This window comes from Squalius cephalus (genome assembly GCF_949319135.1).
Source record: "Squalius cephalus genome assembly, chromosome: 10".
Taxonomy (NCBI): Eukaryota; Metazoa; Chordata; class Actinopteri; order Cypriniformes; family Leuciscidae; genus Squalius; species Squalius cephalus.
The window spans coordinates 15,117,229-15,142,138 of NC_137131.1; the positions used below are offsets into that span (position 1 = coordinate 15,117,229).

The following is a 24,910-nucleotide window of genomic DNA, read 5'->3' on the forward strand; positions in this document are numbered from 1 at the left end:
GCAATCTATTCATAGACCTTAAGATCAGACATTTGGAACTGTTCTTGGACTTCACTGCAAAGCCAAAAGACAGAAATGTGATGACTATTTTAAAGAGTCAAGGTCATCATTATTTTGAGTTTTCGGGTATATTAAAAATGTATTCATTGTGTCGAGAATTGTTTTACTGGTTTATTGATGGAACTTTATGGAAGAAAACGTCACATTTGATATGGCGGCTGGAAGGCATTATAAAGTCCTGCCTTTCGGTTAAGAAAACCTTTCGTTTTTTTTTTTTTTTTTTTTTTCTTACTAAGCATTATCTAGATTAGCCAAGTTAACTAAATTTGACTATGGATAAGCATTCTTTGTTTGAGGACAAATTCAGGTTTGGATTGATTAATGTACTTAGAATAAGTTGGCTACCAAGGCAACAATGTCAACCTAAATGTACAGATAATTCTACTGTAAAGTGCAATCCTGAATTAAATGGCAACAATAAACTCCAATAAACATTTACTCAATGTCTCTCCTCAAACTTTCTTCCAGCATAGAGAGGGAAACTCTGGAAGCAATGAGGACAGACACAAAGACATCACAAGGAACAGAGGGAGGGTGTCCTGGGTTAAAACAATGGTGACACCCACCTTAACAAACATGTGCCGTACCACAAACCGGCCTCCTCCACTCGAACAGTGTGCTTGCGAGCCCACTCGACAAATGACTGCCTCATAGGCCCTTTTGTTTTGCTAACTGGTAACTGTGGATGTGGAAAAAAGGAAAACTTGAGTAAACAAGCAGTGCTTACCATCTCAATAGAGCTGCATGGGTGTTCTTCATCACAACAGTCTGGGCCACAAGGCAAACTATGAGAATAGCATGGCCTGAACTCAACAGCAAACAGGCTTCAATTGTGTCCCTAAAACAGCCCACTGCATTTTGATTTCTGCTCTTTGTTTATGCACAGAAATAAAAAGGAATTGTATTTGAGAATTTGAATCCATCTACAGCCACTGCTTGAGGTTTTTGTTGCAATATTTAGCAGTTTTCGAAGCTTTGCTATGTTATTATGTGAATTATTGTCAAATATAGTGGCCCCACACAGTATTTTCACAAAAAAAGAGAAAAAGTATAATTTTCACTGGAATAAAAAATATAAAATAATTGAACCATGTGGCATTAATTGTACAAAAATAAAACAAACACACACACACACTTTTTCATTGTTTTGTTTGTGTAGATTTTCATGTTTTATGGGGACTTTCCATAGGAATAATGATGTTCATACTATACAAACTGTATATTCTATATTCTATCCCCTAACCCTAAACCTACCCATCACAAAAACGTCACAATTTATAAGATGTTTTTCTCATGGGGAACAAAAAAAATGTCCCCATAAGGACATATTTTGTCCCTGTTGGGTATTTTGACACACATACACAAACACTCACACACACACACACACACATACATGCACACACACACACACACACAACATTTTTCAAAATGCATACAGGTGAGTAATTGATGATTTTTCAGTGAGCATAAGCAAAGCAATTAATAAGATGTGATCGTTTCATCACAAACATTAGGCATAAACATTAGCCAAGATCATCAGCAAGTAACTTCACCTCTGAAAGGTTGTGAAAATGTATCCATGCCCTTCTCATTCAGTTCCTGCAATATATGATGGCACACTGGCCATTGTCTTGTCAGGCTGAGAACATTCTTTCTTTTATTAGTGTCTAGTTTTGTAACACTGCCAAATAACACTTGATTGCTCTTTAATTAAATATTAATGGCCATCATTACATCTTCATTTATAATTAATGGCCGTTAACGACTGATATTGCACATTAATGTAATTAAACATTAGTAAAGCAGTAATGTAATTTCGCTTTCTCTAACGACTGGACTGGATGACTTTATACAGCAGAAGTGGCCAAAATAGTGGCTGCAGTGAGATGACTGAGGCTGGTATTAAAACTGCACTGGCTTCACAGAGGTCTGCTGGACATTAAGACCTGATTTAGACACTTATTCAAATCAGTGTACAGTTTTGATTGTACTCATAACTAATTGTGTTCAGAATGCACCATCTATGAACATTGCATGTTTTCATGCATCCAGACAAGTGATTCACAAAGCAATTAAATGCAGCCCACCCTGCCCCTTCACCCCCCAGATGTGCAGTTGATACTGTTTCGCACAGAGATGCTTTTGTGTGCTATAGTGTGGGACCAGGAGACTGAACCCTGAGGCATCAGAGGAGAACTGGCATCAATAACTCTCTTTTTTTACCCTGAGGTGGCATCAACTTTAACCCTACATCTAAGAGTGTCAATCTAGCGTTAATTCAACTGACTAAATTGTGGTTGTGCTGGTCAGCTCATTCCTTTCCCTCAGCTTTACCCTTTCAGGAATGATTAAAAGTACTGCTCATGGTTACATTTTAAACAGACTCAAAGAGATGTATAAGCACAATGTAATATATTCTACGTATTCTATAATCATAGCACTGTTATATTCAAAGGCTTTTGGTTTACCCTGAGAGATCAAAGCTGAGAAAGAACAAAACAGGAAAGCAATGAGCAAATATTTTCCGCAAGGTAATAAAAATGAAGTTTGCGCTAGAGCATTGGTAAGCACAGCACAGGCCCCGGCCATTAAAACCCAATCACTTCTCTCTAGCACTGTGAAAACAAATATACACGATGAGCCTACAGGGCTGCTATCCTCTGATGGCACTACGACTTTCCCTAATTAAAGGATTCTAAAGCACACCAGGACACAAACAAAGGATGCTTTTTAAAAAATCTCTCATCATGTTGTATCAACTGTTTGTGGGAAAAGGGGGGTAGATAGAGAGGGATCTCAAACTATTTTCCTGCTCTCTGATTGAGACAGGATGAAGGTAGAAACGGTAAATCAAGACTGCACAGCTGCCATTGTTTGGTGAATTTTTAACTAGAAAATTAGACCCTTAACGGCTCCCTTCAGGTTTAGAGAAGACCGCAGTATAGTGAAGCAAAGACTAAAGTATATTTTGCATGGTTCTTTTATCCTGCACCACCGAAATGTCAATCTTGTGACATTCTTTCCTCAGTTTTGGAGGAATCCATTATACGTTTGGCAAACTTAAAATATAACCAGTTTGAATTGGGGAAAAAACTCAAAACTACAATGTTTTACTAAATGTTTATATATACACTCTAAGAAAAAGTCTGTAAAAATAGGGCCCAATGTGCTGTATTTGTAGGAAAATCCGCATGGATGTTTTACCCGATTTAATTTTTTATCTTAATTGCATTATGCTGTGTTTTAGGATTTAAGGAAATGTCCATGAACTCAACAGAATATGTAATATATATTAACTCCCTAACATTCCACAACAAAACAAAAAGGTAACAGAAAGAACATGTACAAATTAAAATAATTTTATAAAAAGCGCCATTCATTCATTCATTCATTTATTGAGGAACAAAACTTAGAAAACTTGAGGAATATGGTGCACAAGTAAAATTTACAACACTTTTATAGTTATGTTTATACTGACATTAAAAATCCGTTTTACTGTGAAACAAAGCAGCTTAGACATTTCGGATGGGAAAAAAATATATTTTTGTGTTTCGCAGAAGATTACAAATGTTTTGAATGACGTATTGGTGGTGAAGGATAAAAGTCACTAGGGTGACTTTTCCAGAGACTGATCCCCACCTATTTAAGGCCATAAAAGCATGTCACAATACATAACTTATCATATTAACCTTGTTATTCAAGTACATGATGATGAGTTTGGGAAATAAAATTAAAGAGGAGATTATTGCCTCCAGTTGAGTCCAAAAGACCTTTATTCAGACTTTGGCTGGTGTTAGGTAAATCTGTGAATCTACTGCCAAAATTCTTCAGATGTCCAATTTTTTTTTTTTTTTTTTTTTTTTTTTTGTGAATTAGCAGTTTGTCCAGAGGCCACATGTCACTCCCAATGAGAGATAAAAGATGCCTTATTATGTCCTTAAGAGAAAAAAAGACAGGACTATTCAACTGGCTTCAATTGAACAAGACACATGCTTCAAAGAGTTAAAAACCATTTAATTGAGAATGTCACTGAGATGAAGAGGAAATGTTTTTTTGTACAGGCTTTCATTGCAACTTTGGCCTTCTTAGTGTTGGGATAGAGATTCAAACTGTTTCTTGTTCATATTAAACATTAAAAAAGTAAGTCTTGTTAGCAATCCAACGCATTTTTGCAATCACGTCAACAGACTTGTTTCCCCAAACATGATAATTAGTTTAGGTATGACGCCCACCTGTTTTGAAACAACTTTACATTAGATCTGTGCGCTCTCTGATCACGTTAGCATAACACAGTAATGTTTTAACAAAAGTCCTTCTGTAAAGACTACTTTGTGTACCACCACAGCTGCATCCCTATGACACATGTAGTGACCTGTTTAATTTCGCTTTCAAAAGAACGTTGTTTCTCTAAGTGCTTTTTTGATCCACAGGCTGAAATAATTGGATTTGAGCATTTATAAATTGAAATCACACTTTCAGTGTGACCAGTAATAAAAACAATGAGTAATATGTTACTTTCAATAGATTTAATTTATAATCCATGTTTTGCATCCAGTAAATATTTGCACAGACCGTATTCACAAATACTCATTAGCATGGACAACTAATTTTTTATAGGACTGACCTAAAGTCATTAAAATGATGTGATCACACACAGCACCCACACAACACTTACAAATATCTAAACCCATTATAATCAATGATGCTGTCTACACTGGATGTGGCATGGCAAGACACGACATGACAAATCCCCAACAGTAAACTGTTGCCCCATTTTGACATACTTCCAAGCGATATTGCTTCTTCTGATACGAAGGACAAATGGGTTTGCAATTGTGTTTTGTCGAGTCAAGTGTAGACAGCCTCAAATTTTTGTGGCGCAATGCAGCTAAAACGCTCACTGCCCATAGAAATCTATTAAAAATGGTGCCTCTTACTGCAAAAAACGCGTCCTGTCTGATCGGGAAATCACACTGCACATTCCTAATCTCCAGGTTAAAGACTTATTTGCATATTTGCAGTGTCAGTGTTACTGAAAGGACAAACGCAGCACGTGACCCGTGTACATAAAAGGCTTGTTCGACTGGAAGCGGCGCTGCACAGACTGATCGGTTAATGACAACAAAGTACAGCGAGAGCGATTAGAGAGCAGACGGCTCCGAATGCTTTTGAATCGCTCTCGCGGTACTTTGATGTCATTAACCGATTGGTCTGTGCAGGGCCGCTTCAAGTCAGTCGAACAAGCCTAAAGGCTCTAGCATTGCGCGTCGTCACTACACATTGCTGACTGTAATATCAAGTTTTTTTCTGAGTGAACTTTTCGAACTATAAAGGTAAGAATGACGATCTCTTCTTTACTCCAATTGTTGCGTTTTCCATCGCCGTTTGATATTTTTCCTATCATATCATTCCAGAGCAGGGTTTCATAACTCCGGGTAAAAAGCGGTGCTAAGCCTGTATCTAAATTACAAGTGTGAAACGTTCCTTTACTCGGGGTTAAAAGCGGTGTTCAGAACGATGAGAACCCACATGAAAAAGGTCTGCAAAGTTACAAAGCACAAAGTCACAAAGGGAGTTATTCTCTATTTCAGAAAGCACAGCTTCTGAACTCCCTGAAACGCCTCGCTTGTAGTCTTGAGTTTTCTTCCAGGAATGTATACGTCACAATATTCCTCATTTAAATAATTCCCGCAAAATAAAAAAGGGAGAGGCCTGGTACGGTTGAATTAGTAGTGTGACGAAATTCACGGTTATGGCATGGTTTAGAATTTTCAAAACGACACACTGGTCCAGCTGACCAATCAGAGCACAATGCACTTTTTGAAAGGAGGGGCATCATGTAGACAAACAAAATGCCACGTTACCGACAGACTGGAAAGAGAGGTGCTGCAATTATGTAAAATATGTGGAAATTCAGAGTTATGGTGTGGGGCATGATCATTTTCGAAACGCACTCAAAGTGGTTGACCAATCACAACACACTGGTCCAGCTGACCAATCAGAGCACATTGCACTTTTTGAAAGGAGGGGCTTCATAGAGACATGAACTAAATAGAACATGAAAGTTAAAATAACACATTACCTGATGTTAACAACTTTATTTCAGTTTTTACCATTAAAAGTATAGGCCACACGACCTCACAGTCTTGTAGTAGAAGAGACCTGAGCACTGTTAAATCGAGTTTCAAATTTAACTTTAAAACAGGCTTGTTTGTTTCATATTTCAAGCAGCTGCTTGGCGAGATAATTGGCGAGACAATTTATACTGCATACCATGCTAAAAAAAGATCATTTTTACCAGTGGAGAGCACTACATTTCAGGAGTCAGGAATTCATACTTGTGACAAACAATTATCGTTGTTTGTTGCCCAAGTTTATTTCCAAGGAGTGAATACATCATTGTGTCTTTTTGTTATTATTATGTTGACTTAAAGGGAATATAATAAGACAGTTAAAACATAATATATTGTTCAAGAAACAATACAATTAAGGTAGGGGAAGGCAAACATTTTTGCTTAGGAGGTTCTGGTAATTGATTATATTTATTTCATTACGGAGATGGTTACAGTAACAGTACAGTGGTGTATGAAAAAATTTGAAACTTCTAAACAAAAGTTTACTTCTCAAAACTTCTAAAATTACATCACACTTATACTACCTTACAGCAAAGAATAAAATAGCCTGTTTTACTTTTTGGAGAGGTTTGTAGCTTCGTATTAAAAGTACTGCTCATGTTCAAAATGTTGTTTTTTGGGGGGGTTATTTTTCCAAGAGGATGAAAATCTTCCTTTAATCAGAATAAGAATGAGCTGTATTGCCAAGTATGTTTAGACACACAAGGAATTTGTCTTGGAATAAAGATTTAACCATTTTTCAGTCAAACGGTGACAGGAGGTGATACTTTTGGACTAAAAGACCAGTTGCATGTATGAACTGTAGTCATATGAGCAGTTAATCAAATCGCTTGCCTATTTTCATAATCAACCCCAAACAAGCATTTATGTGAATCCTCATATGACCAATATTCAATACTAATTCAGCAGAAATATTATTCACAGATGTATAGTGCATGTGACACTGTATGTTTTTTTCCACTGGAATGTACCAGTAATTATTTTAAATATGACCACAACCTTTGGCTCTATCAAGACGACACACCTGTGTGAATGGCAGACAGTATAAGTGATAAAAAAAAAATTCACATCTTAATAGAGAGTGACTGAGGCGTCGCACTTTTGTGTTCAAGACAAGTAGTTTCTTTATTGAATCAGAGGGTTGTTGCTCTTGCTCTCTCTCTCATTACACTGCATTTTAACTAATAAACTGCAAGAAAAGCAGGGCAGCTGTTTTTGCCAAGAAAGCAGAGGCCCGCTTAATTTCTTCGGTGGTTGAATAAAGTCCCCCCATAGATTTGAGAGAGTGACGAACAAATAAAGATGAAGAGAGGGGGATTAATATGACTAAATGAGTGCAGTTGTGGGCTATGTTAGAGAGTCAGACTGGTAACCTGAAGGTTGCAGGTTCGATTCTCAATACAGGCAGGAAATGACTGAGGTGAGGTCCCCTTGAACAAGGCACCTAAAACTCCCACGGCTACAGGGTGTGATATTGCGTTTATACAACAGTTCGACGGCACACGTTAATAAATAAGAAACAACAACGGAGTGTCTATAAAAACCCTGTTTTGTGCAGAACTACTTCCTTCCGCCATGGATTCAATTCTCAAGTTGACAGTTTAACAGTTGAGCCCAAGCCTCTGTTACTAATTCTAAAACGCCACTTTAGAACTAGTATCGAAGGAACGTTGAGTCGCTTCATTGAAGCTTGATTGAGTAGAGTTGAGTAGAGAGAGAGAGAGAGAGAGAGAGAGAGAGAGAGAGAGAGAGAGAGAGAGAGAGAGAGAGAGAGAGAGAGAGAGAGAGAGAGAGAGAGAGAGAGAGATCGACTTAAAATGCTGTATCAGATGCAGGTTATCACACTCGCCCATTTGATCTCTCTCTCTCATAATACTCTACATAATAATTTTAGCATATAGCTTATAGCATATAGCTTTAAAGTATTTTACATATTTTTACATATGGCTTTCAACTTCAATTAAGCATCTCAGTGTTCCTTCGTTACTGGTTCTAAAGTGATGTTTTCAAAATAGTATAGAGGCTTGGGCTCATCAGTTAAACTGTCAACTTGAGATCTGAATCAGTGGTGGAAGGAAATAATTCCACAAACAAGAGGGTTTTTAAGGTTTTTCTTATTTACACACTTGCGCCGTCGAACTGTTGTATAAATGCAATAGGCCTATCACATTTGCAGTCGCGTGATGTGGGTCATACGAATTCGGCCATAGGTAATCACAGCCGTGCTTATAGAGCCATATTTCATGACTACGAGTGTGATATTGCATTTATACAACAGAATGAAGGCACAAGTGTGTAAATAAGGTGTTTTTTTTTGTTTTTTTTTACAATGCTTTGGCTCACAAAGTAGTAGTCATTGAAAATTATGTTAACCAAATAAAACAATCTTGGCTTAATATGCAACAAACTAATGCATTTAAGCTCAATATCCCCAATTAAATGTGCAATTGCATTAGAGTCCAACCAAAAATACTGCTTCAACGAAATAAAATCAAGGCCAAGAGCGCATCAATTATCCCTGTAGACGTTAACACTGTGCATACAGAGCTTGTCATTAAACCAGCATTCACCTTTTTGGTCAGTCAGAACAAAGTCTCTATTTGCATCCCACTGATTAATCCATTAGTGGGCTGCAGATTTGCAATAACTCTGCTAATCTATTCAAACTTTCTTTAGCCTGTTGCAACTCCAAATGTCTGACAGCCAGTGCAAAGGCGTATGGTAAAACATACTTCATGAAACTCCACAAAGAATAAATTCTCCTCCGTAGCCTACAAAGCATTCCAAGCTTCTCCGTTCAAGGCCTGCTGCTGAGAATAGAAAACACTGGATCTTTTGTGAGGTGACTCAAAGTGCGTGGGTACAAATATATTGGTCCTCAACGACAGAATTATCCCGCTTTTCCCTCCTTTTTTAAGGTATAATCTTGCCATCTTATTTGTTAGAACATCCTTTCCTGAGTTGCCATAACAAGAGCATAATGGGTATCATTGTCATATGAATTATGCTTGGACCTGTGAGTGGGTGGGTTGAACTCAGAGGACAACACCATCATGGTGTTTTTCTGTCTGTGACAAAGAGCTTCTTAATTGTGACCGAGTACGTTTGAGAACTGAGTCATGCCATTTTGTCTGCATTGTGCACCACAGACCTTTGGCCATTGTGTTTGTCCATTTTAATCAAATTCTAGGCGCGCTTATGGTTAGAGCCAATGTGAATGATAAAAGAGTCCAGGCCTGAGATGAGGATGTGTCGTGAAGTCATGTTTTCCAGCACATAGAAGGCAGCTGTCTGATTTAAACCATCCTTTTGTCCACCCATATTCAAATGGGGTTTAGTTTTAAAACGCGAGCCCATTCTGCATAAAAGACCGATAGAAATCTAAAAGGACAGAATATGTGACCAGAAAGGCTGGTCAATAAATGTCTTGTCCTAAAACCCAAGCAAGAATGTGGGAAATGGCCCAAGAGGCAAAAGTCTGCCAGATATATAGATACAGTTCAAATGTCTGAGGAAATGGAGATTATATTACATTCAACACATTTTTCTAAAGGCAAAATAGCCTGCAATGAATGTCTTTATGCATTATCTCTCTGTTCTTTAATCTTGCTGATCTTTTCAGACACTGGAGTCGAAACGAAGCATTTTCATAGCTTTACTTTGCACGGCAAAACCCAGCACACATGCGGTTGCATCTTTACACACACACACACACCTCCACTACCTTATTAACACTGACATCTGATGCCACGACTGGGCAAACGAAGCTCAACAATTGATGTCAGAGCCTTACAAATTAAATAAATGGGGAAACGCTATGGTGTATTACACACACTAAGTCTCCTTAATGAACAGTCACACGTTGGTGCACAAAGCGTCCTGTGCCAGACAAATCAAACATGTGCTGGCTAGAAAACAGCCACGGAGCTGTGTGAGAGAGAGCGGTGAGAGTCAGATCAATGAATAAATTACCTCTTATAGATTAAGCACAAACTGAAAAAATGACACTTAAATAAATGCCAAATCTCATGAACAAGCTAGATAAAAACATTTTTTAAATAAAAGTTTCTACACTGGATTATATTAATAAAAATATTCAATTATTTTAATATAAAGTTACATTTTATAACATTACATTAAATGCATGCCAAGTTTTGCTTCACAATAACATTCGGTGGGTTAAAAGAATAATATATTTTTATATATGTTTTAATAATAAATGTTTGCTCATATGACACATTAAGATTAATAAAATGTATTGGTAAATAAAGAAAGTAACAATAACCTAGATTAATAAAAAAGTATAGTTAATTGGTAGTTTATGATACCTAATGCGTTAAATAATGGTAACAAGTTGCAAATGCAAAGACACAAATGAATGCATTTACCGTTTAAGGTGTTTGTACATAGACAGCTTCCTCCTTCAATTCATTCAGATACAATACAATACACTCGGATGCCATTTTTGTTTTCACTTCTTGCAGCCCCATGCAGGGACATTATTTTCAGATCACTTTACTATCACTTATTTTGCTGTCGGAAAACGTGGCATAATAGGTGTGGATACTACGGATTGGTTGAATGCATAGCTGTAGCCAGACACCTCTTATTCTCCAAGGTGGGCTGAGCTCGGCTTTGAAAGACAGGAGAGGAGAGAGATGGAATATCTAAAAGGGGTTAAGTGCCGAGGTTACCCATCCACGGAGCATAAAATGAAGGCTCTCACTTTGATGGACACCAGAACCCAGATCCCTGATGTCCCAAAATATTAGGTTTCTCTTCTAATAATGTTAGAAATATTGCCTACTGTCATGATTAATCTGGCCGGGTGCTGGCGCTGATTGCAGGTGACACGGTCACAGCGCAGTGCCCGTGTTAGTTTCCACACACCGTCAGCTTCACTCCCAGTTCTGAACGAGCCAGCCTGCACAGTGATAGCAGCTCTCCGCCGTCTCTAATAGATTGTGACAGCCAAGAAGGAAACCTTTATTTTAATTCAAACAACAAAAGCCAAATAGCAAAACTTATGTACGTGCCTAACTTTTTCTTCCGCACCTTTTCTTATCTTCCCCCAGACCTATTTCTTGAATGCATTTTTTCTTCAGGGTGAGAGCATTTCAGAGCCACATTATTCTCAGACACAAAATGTGGAGGTATTTGCAGATGTGGAGGCCGGCGCAAAAACATTTGTCGAATCAAAGGCTTGAATTATTGTACAAAGTTCAGCAAGTTTCACATGACACTTAGAAACACCATTGTCCCAGTCAGGAACAAGGAAGCCCATTCTTCAGAGGGGGTAAAAGACAACCTTGGCCATTCTCATAATCGAATCTGTAAGTCCCAGTGGACCATTGGGAATTCTTTGCATTGGCCATGGTCAGAATGCACTGTTTGGCCTAACAATGGCAACATTGATTTTAATGCTCAGAGAATTTAGGTTGAGCTGAGCAAACTGAGCGGGACCAAGGGGGAATACCGCTCCCTGTCGTTTCCATGAGGGGCGAATAGGGTCATTTCTGTCCCCGTCGCACCCACCCACCCCTTCTCTGTCCATCCGGCTATGATCTCATGCTGAAAGCTGTTCTCTCAAACAAACAAATGCAGATGCCCAGAAAATAGCGCCACTTCCTCCTTTTGCCCATTGCCCTCTTGCTATACCGCTATCAGGCCTGATATTATTTGCACAATCGCTCCTTGTTGACAGTGTATCGAGACTGAAACGGGAGTGTTTTGAGAACTGATGTTACATTGATGTCCGGTTGCCATGGGGCCACGGTTGCGGCATGAAGTCATGACCTTCCTGTTTGGCCACATAGTAACTTATTGAGTCGATACAAATTACCCTGATTCTTTATCTACCAATTTAGCTGCTGGTAGTGGGCAGGGGTCACATAGCCCCATTCATGGGACGGCTTTTGAAGTTACTGCTACCACTGTGAGACTTTAACGCTTACCCCCATGCGGTGGGATGGGAGGTGGGAGGTGGGGGGTGATATTCCCAGACAATGAACACCATTGCTTCCCGCCTTCAAAACACTTACTTCAAAAGGACCTCCCTCTGCCAATCCTGAGTTTGCTCTGGTTGCCAACACTGGACATGCTTTTCCCCGTGGATATAAATGTTTTATTAGAGGTGACACCTCGGGCTGCTCTTTCCGTGCTTCTGTGCGAACCCTCAGCCGGAGATGTGACAGGACTGAAGGGAGAACAGTCATGCAAAAAACATCAATTAGAAAAACACCAAACCATTCATTGACACACTGTGAATGTGTCGCTCCTTGAATGAACAACAAATATGTAAGGCAAGAGCATCTGGATGCCTAATTAAATCAGACCTCGCATCAACATGGCTCCGCAGCAACGACAAAATTTTTATCCGAATATCCGCTCTAAATGTCATCCCAAACTTTGGGATTTCATCTTTTGCCAAACTATAACTTGATTCATGTGGTATGTAATATTCAAGCACACCGTCAGCAGTGAAAAATATAATGATTTACAATAGGGATAGCCTACATAATTGAATGCCAATCATTCTCTAATCAGCCTTCAATGAGACCACTGTGTTGCCCCAAGAAGACGGATGTTAAAAGAAGCTTTTGAAAAACAGATGGTGGATCCCTAACAATAAGGTTTTTGCTTCCTTTTGAAAATGATCAACTTCCTGTGCAACACTGACAGATCATTATCAAACCTTAATGAAATAATTCTCTCTAATGAAATAACTATTGACATAGTAATGTATTAAAGTATAACAAGACATTTCCCTCCTTTTAAACAACATTTAAATATAAAACACACATGGAGAATTTATTGTTTATCCTCTACAGTAATATGGACATCCCATATAATCCCATATAATAATATTATCCCCCCCCCCCCTTTTTTTCATTACGATTATTACCGTATTTTCTGTCCAACAAAACCAAATTTGTTACAACTACAGTGTCCGATACTATAATGAAGAGAAAATTAAATTACTCAATTCACATGATTGTTGTTGGTGTGGAACACCAGCATTGGAAAGCACTAATGAAATTTATATTGCGTAGTAGCAGATAAAAAGGAACTGTCCTAATGATTCATGGGCCCTTCCTCAAAAGATGAATGTGTTTCCTTACATTTGCCCACCTTAACTGCATGGATTTAATTTGTTGACAATTGATACTGATCACCTTCAAATGGCTTTTAATTGATATCGGTGCGGAACCAGTGAACTTTAAATAGACATTTCTAATTATTGGATTTAAAAAGTGGGGGCTTTTCAGGAAATGTTATGGCATTTGGAAAAGGATTCATGAGGCAATAAGGAGATGGCCACCCTGCAGCTAAATGACATTAAAGCCTGTTACTGCTTATACCTGAAGGGAGCAATGCCACCAGTCTCAGGAGGCGAGAGTGGAGTCCCACCTCAGGGCTGGTACTTATCTGGAGAATACATTACTTTATCCTGATAGCCAGATATTTCTGTGTCACTCATCTTGCAATTGAAATGTAGCTCATGTCTTTGCAGGAGTCAAAAGGAGGTTGAGCTGCTGCTGAAGACAAATGGCGTCTGAATAAAAGGATTTACTGATAGGCATGTATGCCAATGTTTGCCATTTGCTCTTGTGCACCTGAGAGATGCCATTGAAACGGACGAAACAATTAAGTAATACCTGCAGTACCTGACTTTTATACAAAAGTACAAACAAGAAATTAAAAGAGTAACTTTAACATTATTATTTTATTTTACATTTTGAGTTACACAATATAACCAGCTATTTTATTCATTGTTGTTCAATCAAAACAAAGCCACTACTGCATGCTGCCAAGCAACACATAGACTAGCAACCTGCCTGGAATGCCACACACATGTATACAAATGAAATAAAACAAACAGTAAAATGTTCCAATTGTGTTGTAATAAATATCAACCATCACTGAACCGCTTGTCCAATAAAATTAGAAGGCCTGAATTAACTTTTTTCAAAAAAATGATTTTGACTAAAGGCTCTTAGCCCTTGCACAAGATGTATTTTTTTAATGCATGTCCAAAAACACTGATGGAATGAGATTGATTACTAAATTACAATTGGTTAGTTACTGTCATCATTAACTTCTGCTTAGTGTAAGCCAGACATTGCTCTCCAAGCCCTCCCACGCCAATGATCTCCCATTAGAGAGCTTAAATCTCATTACCTCATTCATCCAAGCACCAACATGCCTGCAGGGAGCTAGCAAACAGCCGTGACAGTGCTCAGACAGGTCCAGACGGTGTCCCACAAGGCTCTATCCTTGGTCCTGTGGCATTTTTAGCATGGAGCCCTGTAGGAGGAGAGCCAGACTGAATGGAAGGGACATGGGTGGTTATGTATAGTTAAAAGGTTTGGAAGAAGTTGGGGGCACTCCTGGGGTCAGGGAGACATGGTGTGAGAAGGGTCAGAGTAGGTGATAATCTCAGAGGTCCAAACACTGAGACTACTGTGCCTTTAGTCTTGTTCCCTCAGGTAAGGTTAGGGGCTCTGTATTTTGCTGGAGCAGCACTGGACTAAGGCTCCGTGGAAAATGACTGAAGGAATGAACCTGGAGAGTTCAGAAGAGTGATAGGCACCCATGGGGATAGCAGTTCTCTAATCTTGTCAGATCTGATGATACTTAAAGCATCACCCGCAGTTAGCAAAAGAGAGACATTTAAGGTGTATGTGCTCACTACCAACACATAGACAAAAAGTCATAGTTTAACATCAAATTTAAATAGTTAAATGTTCTCGTTATTATTTTTTCTTTAACTTAAAAACATCATGTTTACCTCAGACAGCAGTGAGAACGATCGCCATGAAATGTCTGTCCAGCATGCTTCATTGGCTTATAATGGAAGATCAGTGTCAAAGCAGCCAACAAGATGATTACATGCCATCGAGGCACAGCCATTCTTTAGTATCGATCCACTTCAGCTGGGAAGACAGAGGATGTAAAAATTGAGCCCAGGTGCAAGCTAGAGCCAGTGTGGAAAAGACCCCATATGTGTTAATTTCTATATGCTCCAATGCATATTGGGTATGAAACTCAACTCTGGCCTCAGAGTTGAAACAAAAAATGTCTTTCAGATAATTCAAAGATGAAGAAGTCAATTATTTTTTTTATATTAAAGAGGATATATGAATACAGTAAAACAGTGATCAAATTACAAAGCAAATTCATCTTGGAGTTCATTAACACTTAGCCTTTTTATCATATCAACTATACAATCAGTAAAAGTACAAGTTTAAATACCCCCATAGTAATCAGGATTAAACTGGCAAGGAAACATTTATTTAACATCAGCATTATTACAATAAAGTATGAGGTCTTAAACAGATCTGGACATTTGTAAATTATTTCTTTAGCAGCGAGATCCCATTCACCAATATTAATAAAGAGCAACTGTGCGGCATCAAGTCAATACGAGAAACGATCGGATTGATTCATACTGTCTGAGTACCAGAGATTTAGCGCATTTAAAGTTCTTCCTCGTTGTAAGTAAACCGATAGTGTTTTAACCAGAACCAGCCTTTGCGAAGAGCCAACGCAAATATACTGCATGTTTCCCCTGTTAATTGCAATCCCGCCAGCATAAACATTATTATACACTGTTGAATTGTACCATGTCTCATAACAAAAAATTGACTGTCCATGTGAACCGACTGAACAGCCTTAACTGTTTACCATAAATCAATTATTTATGCCCATAGAGCTTCAAAATATTTATCTTTGTGTTGTAGAAACCTAGTGGAAAATAAATGATGTTTTTATCAAAAGGCAACAAATGTTTAAACTGAGGTTTTGAAAGATGGCCTCCACTTTCCTGTGAGGTGTTGGTTGGCCAGTCACTGATTACTGTATGAAACATCAAACACAGACAGTCACACACTAATGTCTTACAGATACAGCTAAAAGGAAAGCAAAGTTTGCACAAACCACCTTTGAGTAAGGTCAACTAAAGGAAACATACATTTTCAGACTGGAAGAAATGCCATAAATGTTTGTTTGTAATTTTCTTCTAACCTTATGGCAAAAAAAAAAAAAAAAAAAAAAACCCGGAACCTGCTTGTGAGAAAAAGAATATATACAAATATATCAAAAACTGTCAATGGTTAAAGGTTTTCTGTTTAGGTTACAGTTGAACAATTGACATAAATGGGATGTCCTCAGCAGCTTGTAGGCATTCATTCCACTGTCAAGGATGTGTCAATATGGACCTCTCTTGAAGTAAAGCACATAAGCACTACTGATCATTATCATTATATGCCGAGCCTTGAGCATTAAATCCTCAAGGGGTGCTGTGTTGTCCTCATCTGTTCAAGAGTGCAAGTTGGGGAAAAAGAAATTAGACTCGGAAGGCCTCTCAAAAGCAGTTGTCATGATAATGAAGTGTTTGAGATTTTACCATCAATCGAAGTCCAGCACCAGGGATCACACACAGCATATTAACACCAAGAGAAAAAAAAATGGCAAAATGTCAAATGAAAAGAAAAATACTACAAAAAAAAACTATACACATTATGATTTTATTTTTACAGACCAAAAAAAAAAAAAAAGTGAAAAAGTGCAAAGTACAGAATTTATTAGTAAATATTAAAAGATAAATACAAATGTAATGGTTTTTACTATCCAAATGCAGCATACAGATCATTCATTTGAATTGTGCAACGCCATTCAAAAACGTTAGGGAAACAAAACTGATTAAAACAAATGCATCATCTTACAAAAGCAATGAAAAATTGATCTAAGCAATCTAAAATTCGATTGTGGGAGGAAGTTCATGGATGTATCCCAGTACATCTGTGTAAGTCAGTATGTGTGTGAGTGTGGGACCACCCCATGGCTCTGTTGTCCCAATGCTTAAATGAGCATGTCTCCTCTTTTTCCACAGCATTTGAAAATTGTCCTTCCCCGACACGGTGTCTCGCCGGCTGACTGTTGCTCTATACGTGACACATGTCCTTATGCTGGTTCACATGTCGACCATTAATAAACAAATGAGGGCTCGCCCAGGAGGTCGAGAAGCTCAGCTGGCCCATTTGTGACAGGACAGGGGACAAGAGGACGAATCTGGGGAGGGGAGATGGGGGACGACAGCGTGTCTGTCATCCTCTCCTAACCTTGTCTTTTTCAGAAGCGGGAGAATCAGAACACGTGCGCACATGCTCTCATCCCTCACTCCAGACCCTCAGCGGCTGATTAGCGTGAGTGACAAAGTGGAGCAGCAAGTCCACTCAGCTCTTCATAATAAATCTATCAGCAGGGTAATAGAATTCCATCAATCCCCCCTTCCACTCCTCCGCCCCGCGGGGGTCAGTCCCTCGAGCACCGCAAAGGCCTCTCCCTTGGGACTATACAACTGTTATTATTCAATTACACTCTTTTCTTCCCAGTTAAAAGACCATGATATCATTATCACTTAATGAATATATATAATTGGATCTAGGGACGCTTGCCTTTCCAACTGATGAATAATGTTCACGATTCATTTTGGCCTGCTATGAGCCTCCTCTGAGCATCTATTACTCGGCGTCTCGCTAAAAATGATGATGACAAAGGGAATTTGGAATTAGCTTCAGTGTTCATTCAATGCTTAGTTAAACACAAAGGATAATAAAAATGGAATCTGAGGGTGAAAGCTCCGGGCTCACTGCCATCTCACAGGTTCACTGAAATGGTGTGACAGTGATGTCATTAGAAATTGAAAATGAAAGGACGCAGCATATATGGTTTTAGGCACGGGGCTGAAGCATAAAATTTCTCTTTTTTTTTGTTTTTTTTTATGCTTTTGCATTTTTTGTTTGCTGAGGAACACAAATGTAAAAAAAAATAAAAATAAAAAAAACTTTTTCTTGTCTTTTGTATATATATATTAAAAGTTAAAAGATAACCTTTATGAAGATATTTTACTTCTACAAAATTATTTAAATACTTTTCTTTTCATAAATACTAGTTTAAAAAGATTTTATAGTGCATTGGTGTATATGGCATTAAAACATTAGTTGAACAGATTTCATTCATATCAGTCAGTGTTACAAATGAGTCTACATTAATGAGAACGTAGAATCATCTTATCTGAATAAATAAATACAAACAATCCAGATAATCAGAGTTCACTGATTATCAGAGGCCTGTAAAAGGAATAATAATGATGGTAATAAGCATTACTGAAACATTGACTTAGCATTCACTCAGTTCATTTGTGAAGAAAAGGAGGAGGTAACGTGACAGGGGAGAGCGAGGAACCTGGGAACAGAATAAAAGGGTGCGATTTGAGTCATAGCAGTAAAACGTTGCCCTCCCATTGGTAACCAAATGCAACAGTCCCTCCCCTCCACATTGTGCGGGGTAAACGTTGCGTAGAGAGGGTTTGTGCGGATTAGCAAGCTGACCAACATTATCAATCCTGGTTAAGGAGGTTCTGTTGACAGGGCAGGGAAACAAGGATCCAGCTGCTCTTAAAAGAGTCCATTGGGCCTCACTGAACCTTTACTTCACACATACACACGCACGCCCATCCATACTGCCGCGACAAGGCCATCTCGTGCCCCCCTCCCCCCCATACATCACTCCAAATTAAATTTACATTAGGCCCTCCTCAATCAGAGGCCCGGCGGAAAAACCTGACATCATTAGACAGAGCGCGTGGCCGCCATCCATTACACCCCTATTATACACATGTCTTTGGATTTTAGCAAAGTTCATGCATACCTAAGTGCAAGTTTGTGTTAAAAATTAAAGACTCTTTTAGGAGGACAAAGGAGTTTCTGAACTGTTGACTTTGAGAGAGTCTTCATTACCCCACAGCCGACGGGTCAGCACCAAAGACCCGGTCTCGTTCTCCTTTTTTCTCGTTCTTCTATCCTTCTTTTGCCCTATCACTGCAAGCTTTTTCAAGAAAAACTATCTGAGGAGGAGTCTGTTAATCTCTTTTCACTTCTTCTAATGCACTGTGGAGCAGGAAGGTGAAAAGTGGCTCCCTAATAGACACACGCAAACACATTTGTTTCCCCTAATTTCTCCATTAAACCATATCTGTGAAGCAGGATCTGATATCAGGTGGTGAGAAGACAGAGAGACCAGGCTCCTGAGTGAAGCGCTTTACTCTTTAATTGCTTCATTAGCATCAACACTATAATCCCCCTCTAATTTCCACTCTCATTTCTCACACTCATTTATTCCAGCTCCCTCTTCATCTCTGTACCCCCCCCTCCCCCCCCATACCACCATCACCCCCCCTAATCACACAGCACCTATTTGCTTTCCAAGGTAATGATAACAATTCACCACACAGTAATGTTTATTTCATATGCTCTATTCCCCAGATAAACAAGAAAATGCCGAAAAACAGGCAAGCATACTAAGGCTCATTGCGTCAGACTCTAATTTTTCTCCCTAATTATGGTTTAATTACAGTTGTGTATGCTAATACGCTAAACATTTGTACAAAACATGCCCAGCATCCACCTTTTCTTTTCAAGGTGCTGTGTGCAATAATGTTTCACTCCTGTTTGCATGATTTGGTTTCAGAGGTTAAACGTCACAATACTGAAAAATAATAACATTGGAACATTTTATTATTATTATTATTATTTTATAAATGTTATTACTATTACTACAAATTGTTATAATTATTATAATTATCATCAACCCATTGACTCTATATTGACTCATATATATATATATATATAAATACAGTATGTCAGTCAAACATAATTAGGAAATTTGCAGCTGTTTACTAGCAGGCAATTGTCTTTTTACTCTTTTATGGCAACTATTTTCTTCAATGAAGAACGCAACGGAAGTCATTAGAATCACAATATTCTACTAAGTATTTCCTGATAACTATAATTTACGAGAGTTAACAGCAGCTCTGTAGAGGTGACAGATAGCTCTAAAGGTCTTTGTGAGATCACACACCCACGCTGCACTCACTCACTCTCCTGCGGTCAATGACCCAGTGTGACGGTTCGAACCAAGTTGCTCATCCACACATCCATGAACTGCATGCCACTGAACCATTAACATACAAATGGCCTCAACTTAACACGTGATTAAGATTCCAAATGCCATCAAATGTGAAAGAACTACCAACTAAAGAATAAATAACCTTAATGGGGACCTATAACATGCTGTCTGTAATTTCCTTCCTGCACCGCCGCCTTGGTTGAAATGTCCAGAATTTAATTTCTCATCATGCAACACATCTTCTTAAGAGGGTTGGGCAGGGCTGTAAGATCTTCCCATTAAATACAACCCATTAGCACTGTCGTGTCCCATATAGTAAGTTAAAAGTCCAAAAAGTATATATGAAAAAGTAATGAAACTTGAAAACGTATTTAAACTTATTTAGAACTTAAACGTAAAATAGACCTATAGCTAATTAAAGGTTGCATTTTAAATAACATGCTATTAATAATAAGGAAACAGCAGCTTATTCACACCTGGCCAAGTGTTTTGAACCAGTAAGATATGGATTTCCCAACACACAGTACAAGGAGTAAACAATATAACCTTTCTACTGTTACTTCTGAAGATCTCACATAGCCATTACTGGGTCAAAATTACCCTATAGTCACATTAGGAGTCAAAGGCTATGTTAACATGTCAACGATGTACTAAAAGCAGAAAAGTTTTTCCTTTGCGTTTATCGCGTACAGGCGACAACATTGTCAAAACGATACCCGTTCACACGGATCCGCGAAAACAACTAAAAACTCTGTATTATGCTGCCTAGCCAGTAGTTGGCGATGTCACTTAATAAAGAAACTGCGTGCCAATAGACTGAACACTTAATACGTATGCGCATGATGTCACCGTTTTCACAATTCTCATTTTTGTAGTTTATACAGAGATGATGATAACTGTATAGTTTTCGAAGTCTTGCACTTTTAAATTTAAAAGTTTGCATTTTCAGACCCCCAAAACGCTGTAAATGAATGGCCAAAACGCATAAAATGTTTTAAGTTTTTAGTTTAAAACATTGTAGTATAAACGACCCCAACGTTTAACTCTACATCATGGCAAGCGGTTGTCATTGGCATGGTATGGATGATATAACAGGCTTCTTTTCATTTAGACTTGATAAACGCCAGCTCACAGTCACAAGAATTGCCTGTTTATGTGAATAAAGTGATGACTGTTGTGTGGTGGATGGCTAATGACCACAAGCACTGACTGAACATGTACTGATTCATCTTCTGGGAAATAAATCTCAAGTCAGTAAAAAGGCTGCATATATATGCTCAAAGATACAGTCAAACACAGAAATATTATGAAAAAAAAATGTTACACACATTTTTTTTCCTGTGATGATAAAGCTCCATTTCAGCATTACTCCAGTCTTCAGTGTCACATGATCCTTCAGAAAACTAAGGCACGTTCTAAAGCAAGTTTATAAAAGCTATTTGAATCCAATTGAACTAATCCTGGCTTAATCTAAGCCCTGTCTGTGAAACCGGGCCCAACACTGTTTCTTTGATTACACACTTTGTTTCCGACTCTTTTAATTTACCGTTCCCTCCTTCTCTTTAGGCCTTAGGCTGGCTACAAGGGTCAAGTCAAGACAGGGTGAGAGAAAAGATCACCCTACCCATCATTTATTTTTATCTTTCGCAGATGTCACACACAACAGCACCTCGAGAAGTAGCTACATGGATCAATATCTATTTAGTGACCTAACCCTTGTGTATGTGTATGTCAAAGCAGGCAATCTAAAGCTGTTTGAAGTATTTCATCTGGCACAGTCCTGCCCCCTGACCTGTCCAAAACACGGATCTCTCCGTCCTAAAGGCATGCTGCTCTCCAGCAATAAACAAGGCTGGGAAGTTGTTGCACACTTGTCACAATGTTGGTGGCAACTGACCACCTCTGAATTGTCGGCCTCCTTTTCTACCAGGCCTTCGCTCTCTCTCTCTCGCTCTCTCTCCATCTCTGCTTTTCAGAAAGCAACAGCACAGGGCAATAAATACAAAGAAAATAGGTCCATTGGCCCAACTTGCCCCACATTAAGTAAAAACATAAACATAATAAAGTATTATTATTATTATAGAAAATAGGATTTAAAACTATGTATCCAATTTCAAATAATTTTGCCATATGCCTACATTATATTCTTCTTTTCTTAAAAAACAAACAAAAAAAAACAGAAAAGGGAGTGGAGAGTGGACAGAAGATAATTTAATAATAAGAACATTTTCCTTCTTTTTGGGACATTTTCTTGGATATTTAGACTTGAGAGAAGGAAATAGAAGAAGTGGGAATGGAATCAAAACATGTTGCATGCCAGATTCACACCTCAATGGTGACAATATTAAGAATATTCAGGTCTACCTTAATCAATAATAAGATAAAAAAAACTATAGAAATGGTCTGCCGCAGTAAAATAAGCAGATGCCATCATGCCAGACTTGTTCTTTGTTCATAGACACAATTCCATTTTTACATCCATACCATGGTTTAACTAAACTTTTCAGCAAATAATATCATTGCAATTTCAGCAAATAAATTTACTAGTGAGACATGCTGAGATACAAAAACAAACCATAACGAAAAACACGTAAAACCTCTGCTGGGTTTATTGCTCTGACAGGAAAAGGTCTGAAAGAGTAAATAAGCAGACATCTACGCCAATCTTTCATTCAGCCGGCAGTCATCCATCCAGTGTGCACCTCTTAATCTGGTCCTACTAGCACTAGGGAAACAAAGACCTTCACCAGATAAAACAAATGAGCCCACTAGGAATGGGAAACAACTCACAGTCAACAGTTCCACTCTCAAAACAAGTCAGTGCTTTACCATCTGTGGGTGATTGAGCCATGTGTGTCCATACAACAAAAACAAAAAAAACAGAAATTCACACATTGCACCACAAAACAGAGATAAACCGAGCTGGGGATAATAGCTTTGATTTAGAAATAAATAGTTCTGATTTTTGCAGCACCCTAAATACGCAATTTGAAATCTGGCACCTTTGCTCACAGGCAACAATGAAGACCAACAGAAGCACAGACCGCAGAAGAGTTTTAAATGCCATGTCACAAACTACTCTGGAGTCGCAGGAAATTTTGTCTGAAAGACTGATGGCACCAAAGGAAAACGTAGGCACTAATAAAACAGAGATTATACTATAATGCAATTTTAGCAATGTATAAATACAATGATTGTCAAGATGTTGTTTGGTACACTGTGATATGGAAATAGTCTTCAACAGTGACACGTAGAGGTGTACTTGCAACATCTTGCAATAGCAAAATTTTAGATACCAATTCTACTGTGTAAAAAAAACACAGTAGAAACACTTAGTTGTTAGTAATGAGTAATATATCCCCAAGAGTAAAAGTGATTGATAATAGGAGTGTTGCAGACTCAAAGTTCGTATATTTGGTTCTTCATGTAACTGACCTGTTTTTTATTTTGTGCTCAGCATGATAAAAAAAATATATAAATAAATAAATACATCAAAGGGGACATATCATGAAAATTTTACTTTTTTCGTGTTTAAGTGCTATAATTGGGTCCCCCTGTGCATCTACTAACCCAGTAACTTTGTTTTGGTAAGCCTTTCTCTGCAAGCATGTCAAAAAATAAGCCGATCAGATTTCGCTCCTTTTCTGACCTAGGAAGGGGATCTTATTATAATATTCCCGCCCCTTAATCTGCACATTTCCACCCACGGCGCCGCCATTTGGTTCTAAGGTAATGGAAAAAGTTCGAGCACAGCATGCAAACTGTACTGTCTTAGCTGCACAGATGAGCACAGAACACTATTTAACCAAAAATGTCTTATAAAGAACTCAGGGAACTGTGTCAACTTGTGTAAAAGTTCAACATGAGGGTATGCAAGTCGATGAGATGAATCAATGTAACTCATAACAACTACATAAATGTATCCACTAACCATTCAGAAACGTCCAGTTGCAACCTCTTCCTGAGTCCCTCCATAAGGCTGCATTCTGCTACTGGTTATTTCCGAGATTTAGGATGAGTGAAATTCGCGTGTTTTGTTAGTGCGGAGTAGCCTAGAAATCTAGACGCACCCTAGCGGCAGCAAAATTTATTTAAAGGAGAACTCCGGTCAATTTTAATTTAACCTGCTTTTAGCCTCTTAGTCTTAACATCCTTGATGTGTCATTACAAGTGCACAGCCATGTGAGTGATTCCTTCAGAGTGAACACGCGGTGAATCTGACTGCAGTAGATGTGCAAGATATGAATACTTGTAATGACACATCAAGGATGTTAAGAGGCTAAAAGCAGGTTTAAAACTTGCCCCATTGAAGTCAACAGGGTGCAAATTTTAAAAAGAGGATAACACGATGTAGGCAACACCGATTTTTGTCGTTGTTCTCTGTACTGACAGCACTCCAAATTTACAAAAAAATGAGCTCAATGTTAAAATTGACCGGAGTTCTCCTTTAACATCTTGATGTAGGTCTGTCTTGCCAGGCTAAGTGCGGAGTATCAGAAGCTCCTGTAAAAGATCGCTGTCTTCTGAAAAGAGCAGCGGCTCATTTGCATTTAAAGGGCCACACACAAAACGGCGCGTTTTTGCTCACACCCAAAAAGGAGCAAATTTGACAAGCTATAATAAATGATCCGGGGGTATTTTGAGCTGAAATGTCACAGACACATTCGGGGGACACTGTAGATTTATATTACATCTTGTGAAAAGGGGCATAACACGTCACCTTTAAGCTAAGATTGAGTGATTAC

At 38.4% G+C, this 24,910-nt stretch overlaps 1 long non-coding RNA gene across 1 annotated transcript in view; it reads right to left on the minus strand.

Annotated features, from left to right (window-relative positions):
* Positions 1-24,153, minus strand: part of LOC307165719 — a 32,012-nt gene extending 7,859 nt beyond the window's left edge. Inside the window, exons 1-3 of the long non-coding RNA XR_013822526.1 lie at positions 24,097-24,153; positions 14,986-15,130; positions 14,376-14,501 (exon numbers count right to left, since the gene is read on the minus strand). This is a non-coding gene — a long non-coding RNA (uncharacterized lncRNA). The remainder of the gene's footprint in view (positions 1-14,375; positions 14,502-14,985; positions 15,131-24,096) is intronic.
* Between the last annotated feature and the right edge of the window lie 757 nt (positions 24,154-24,910).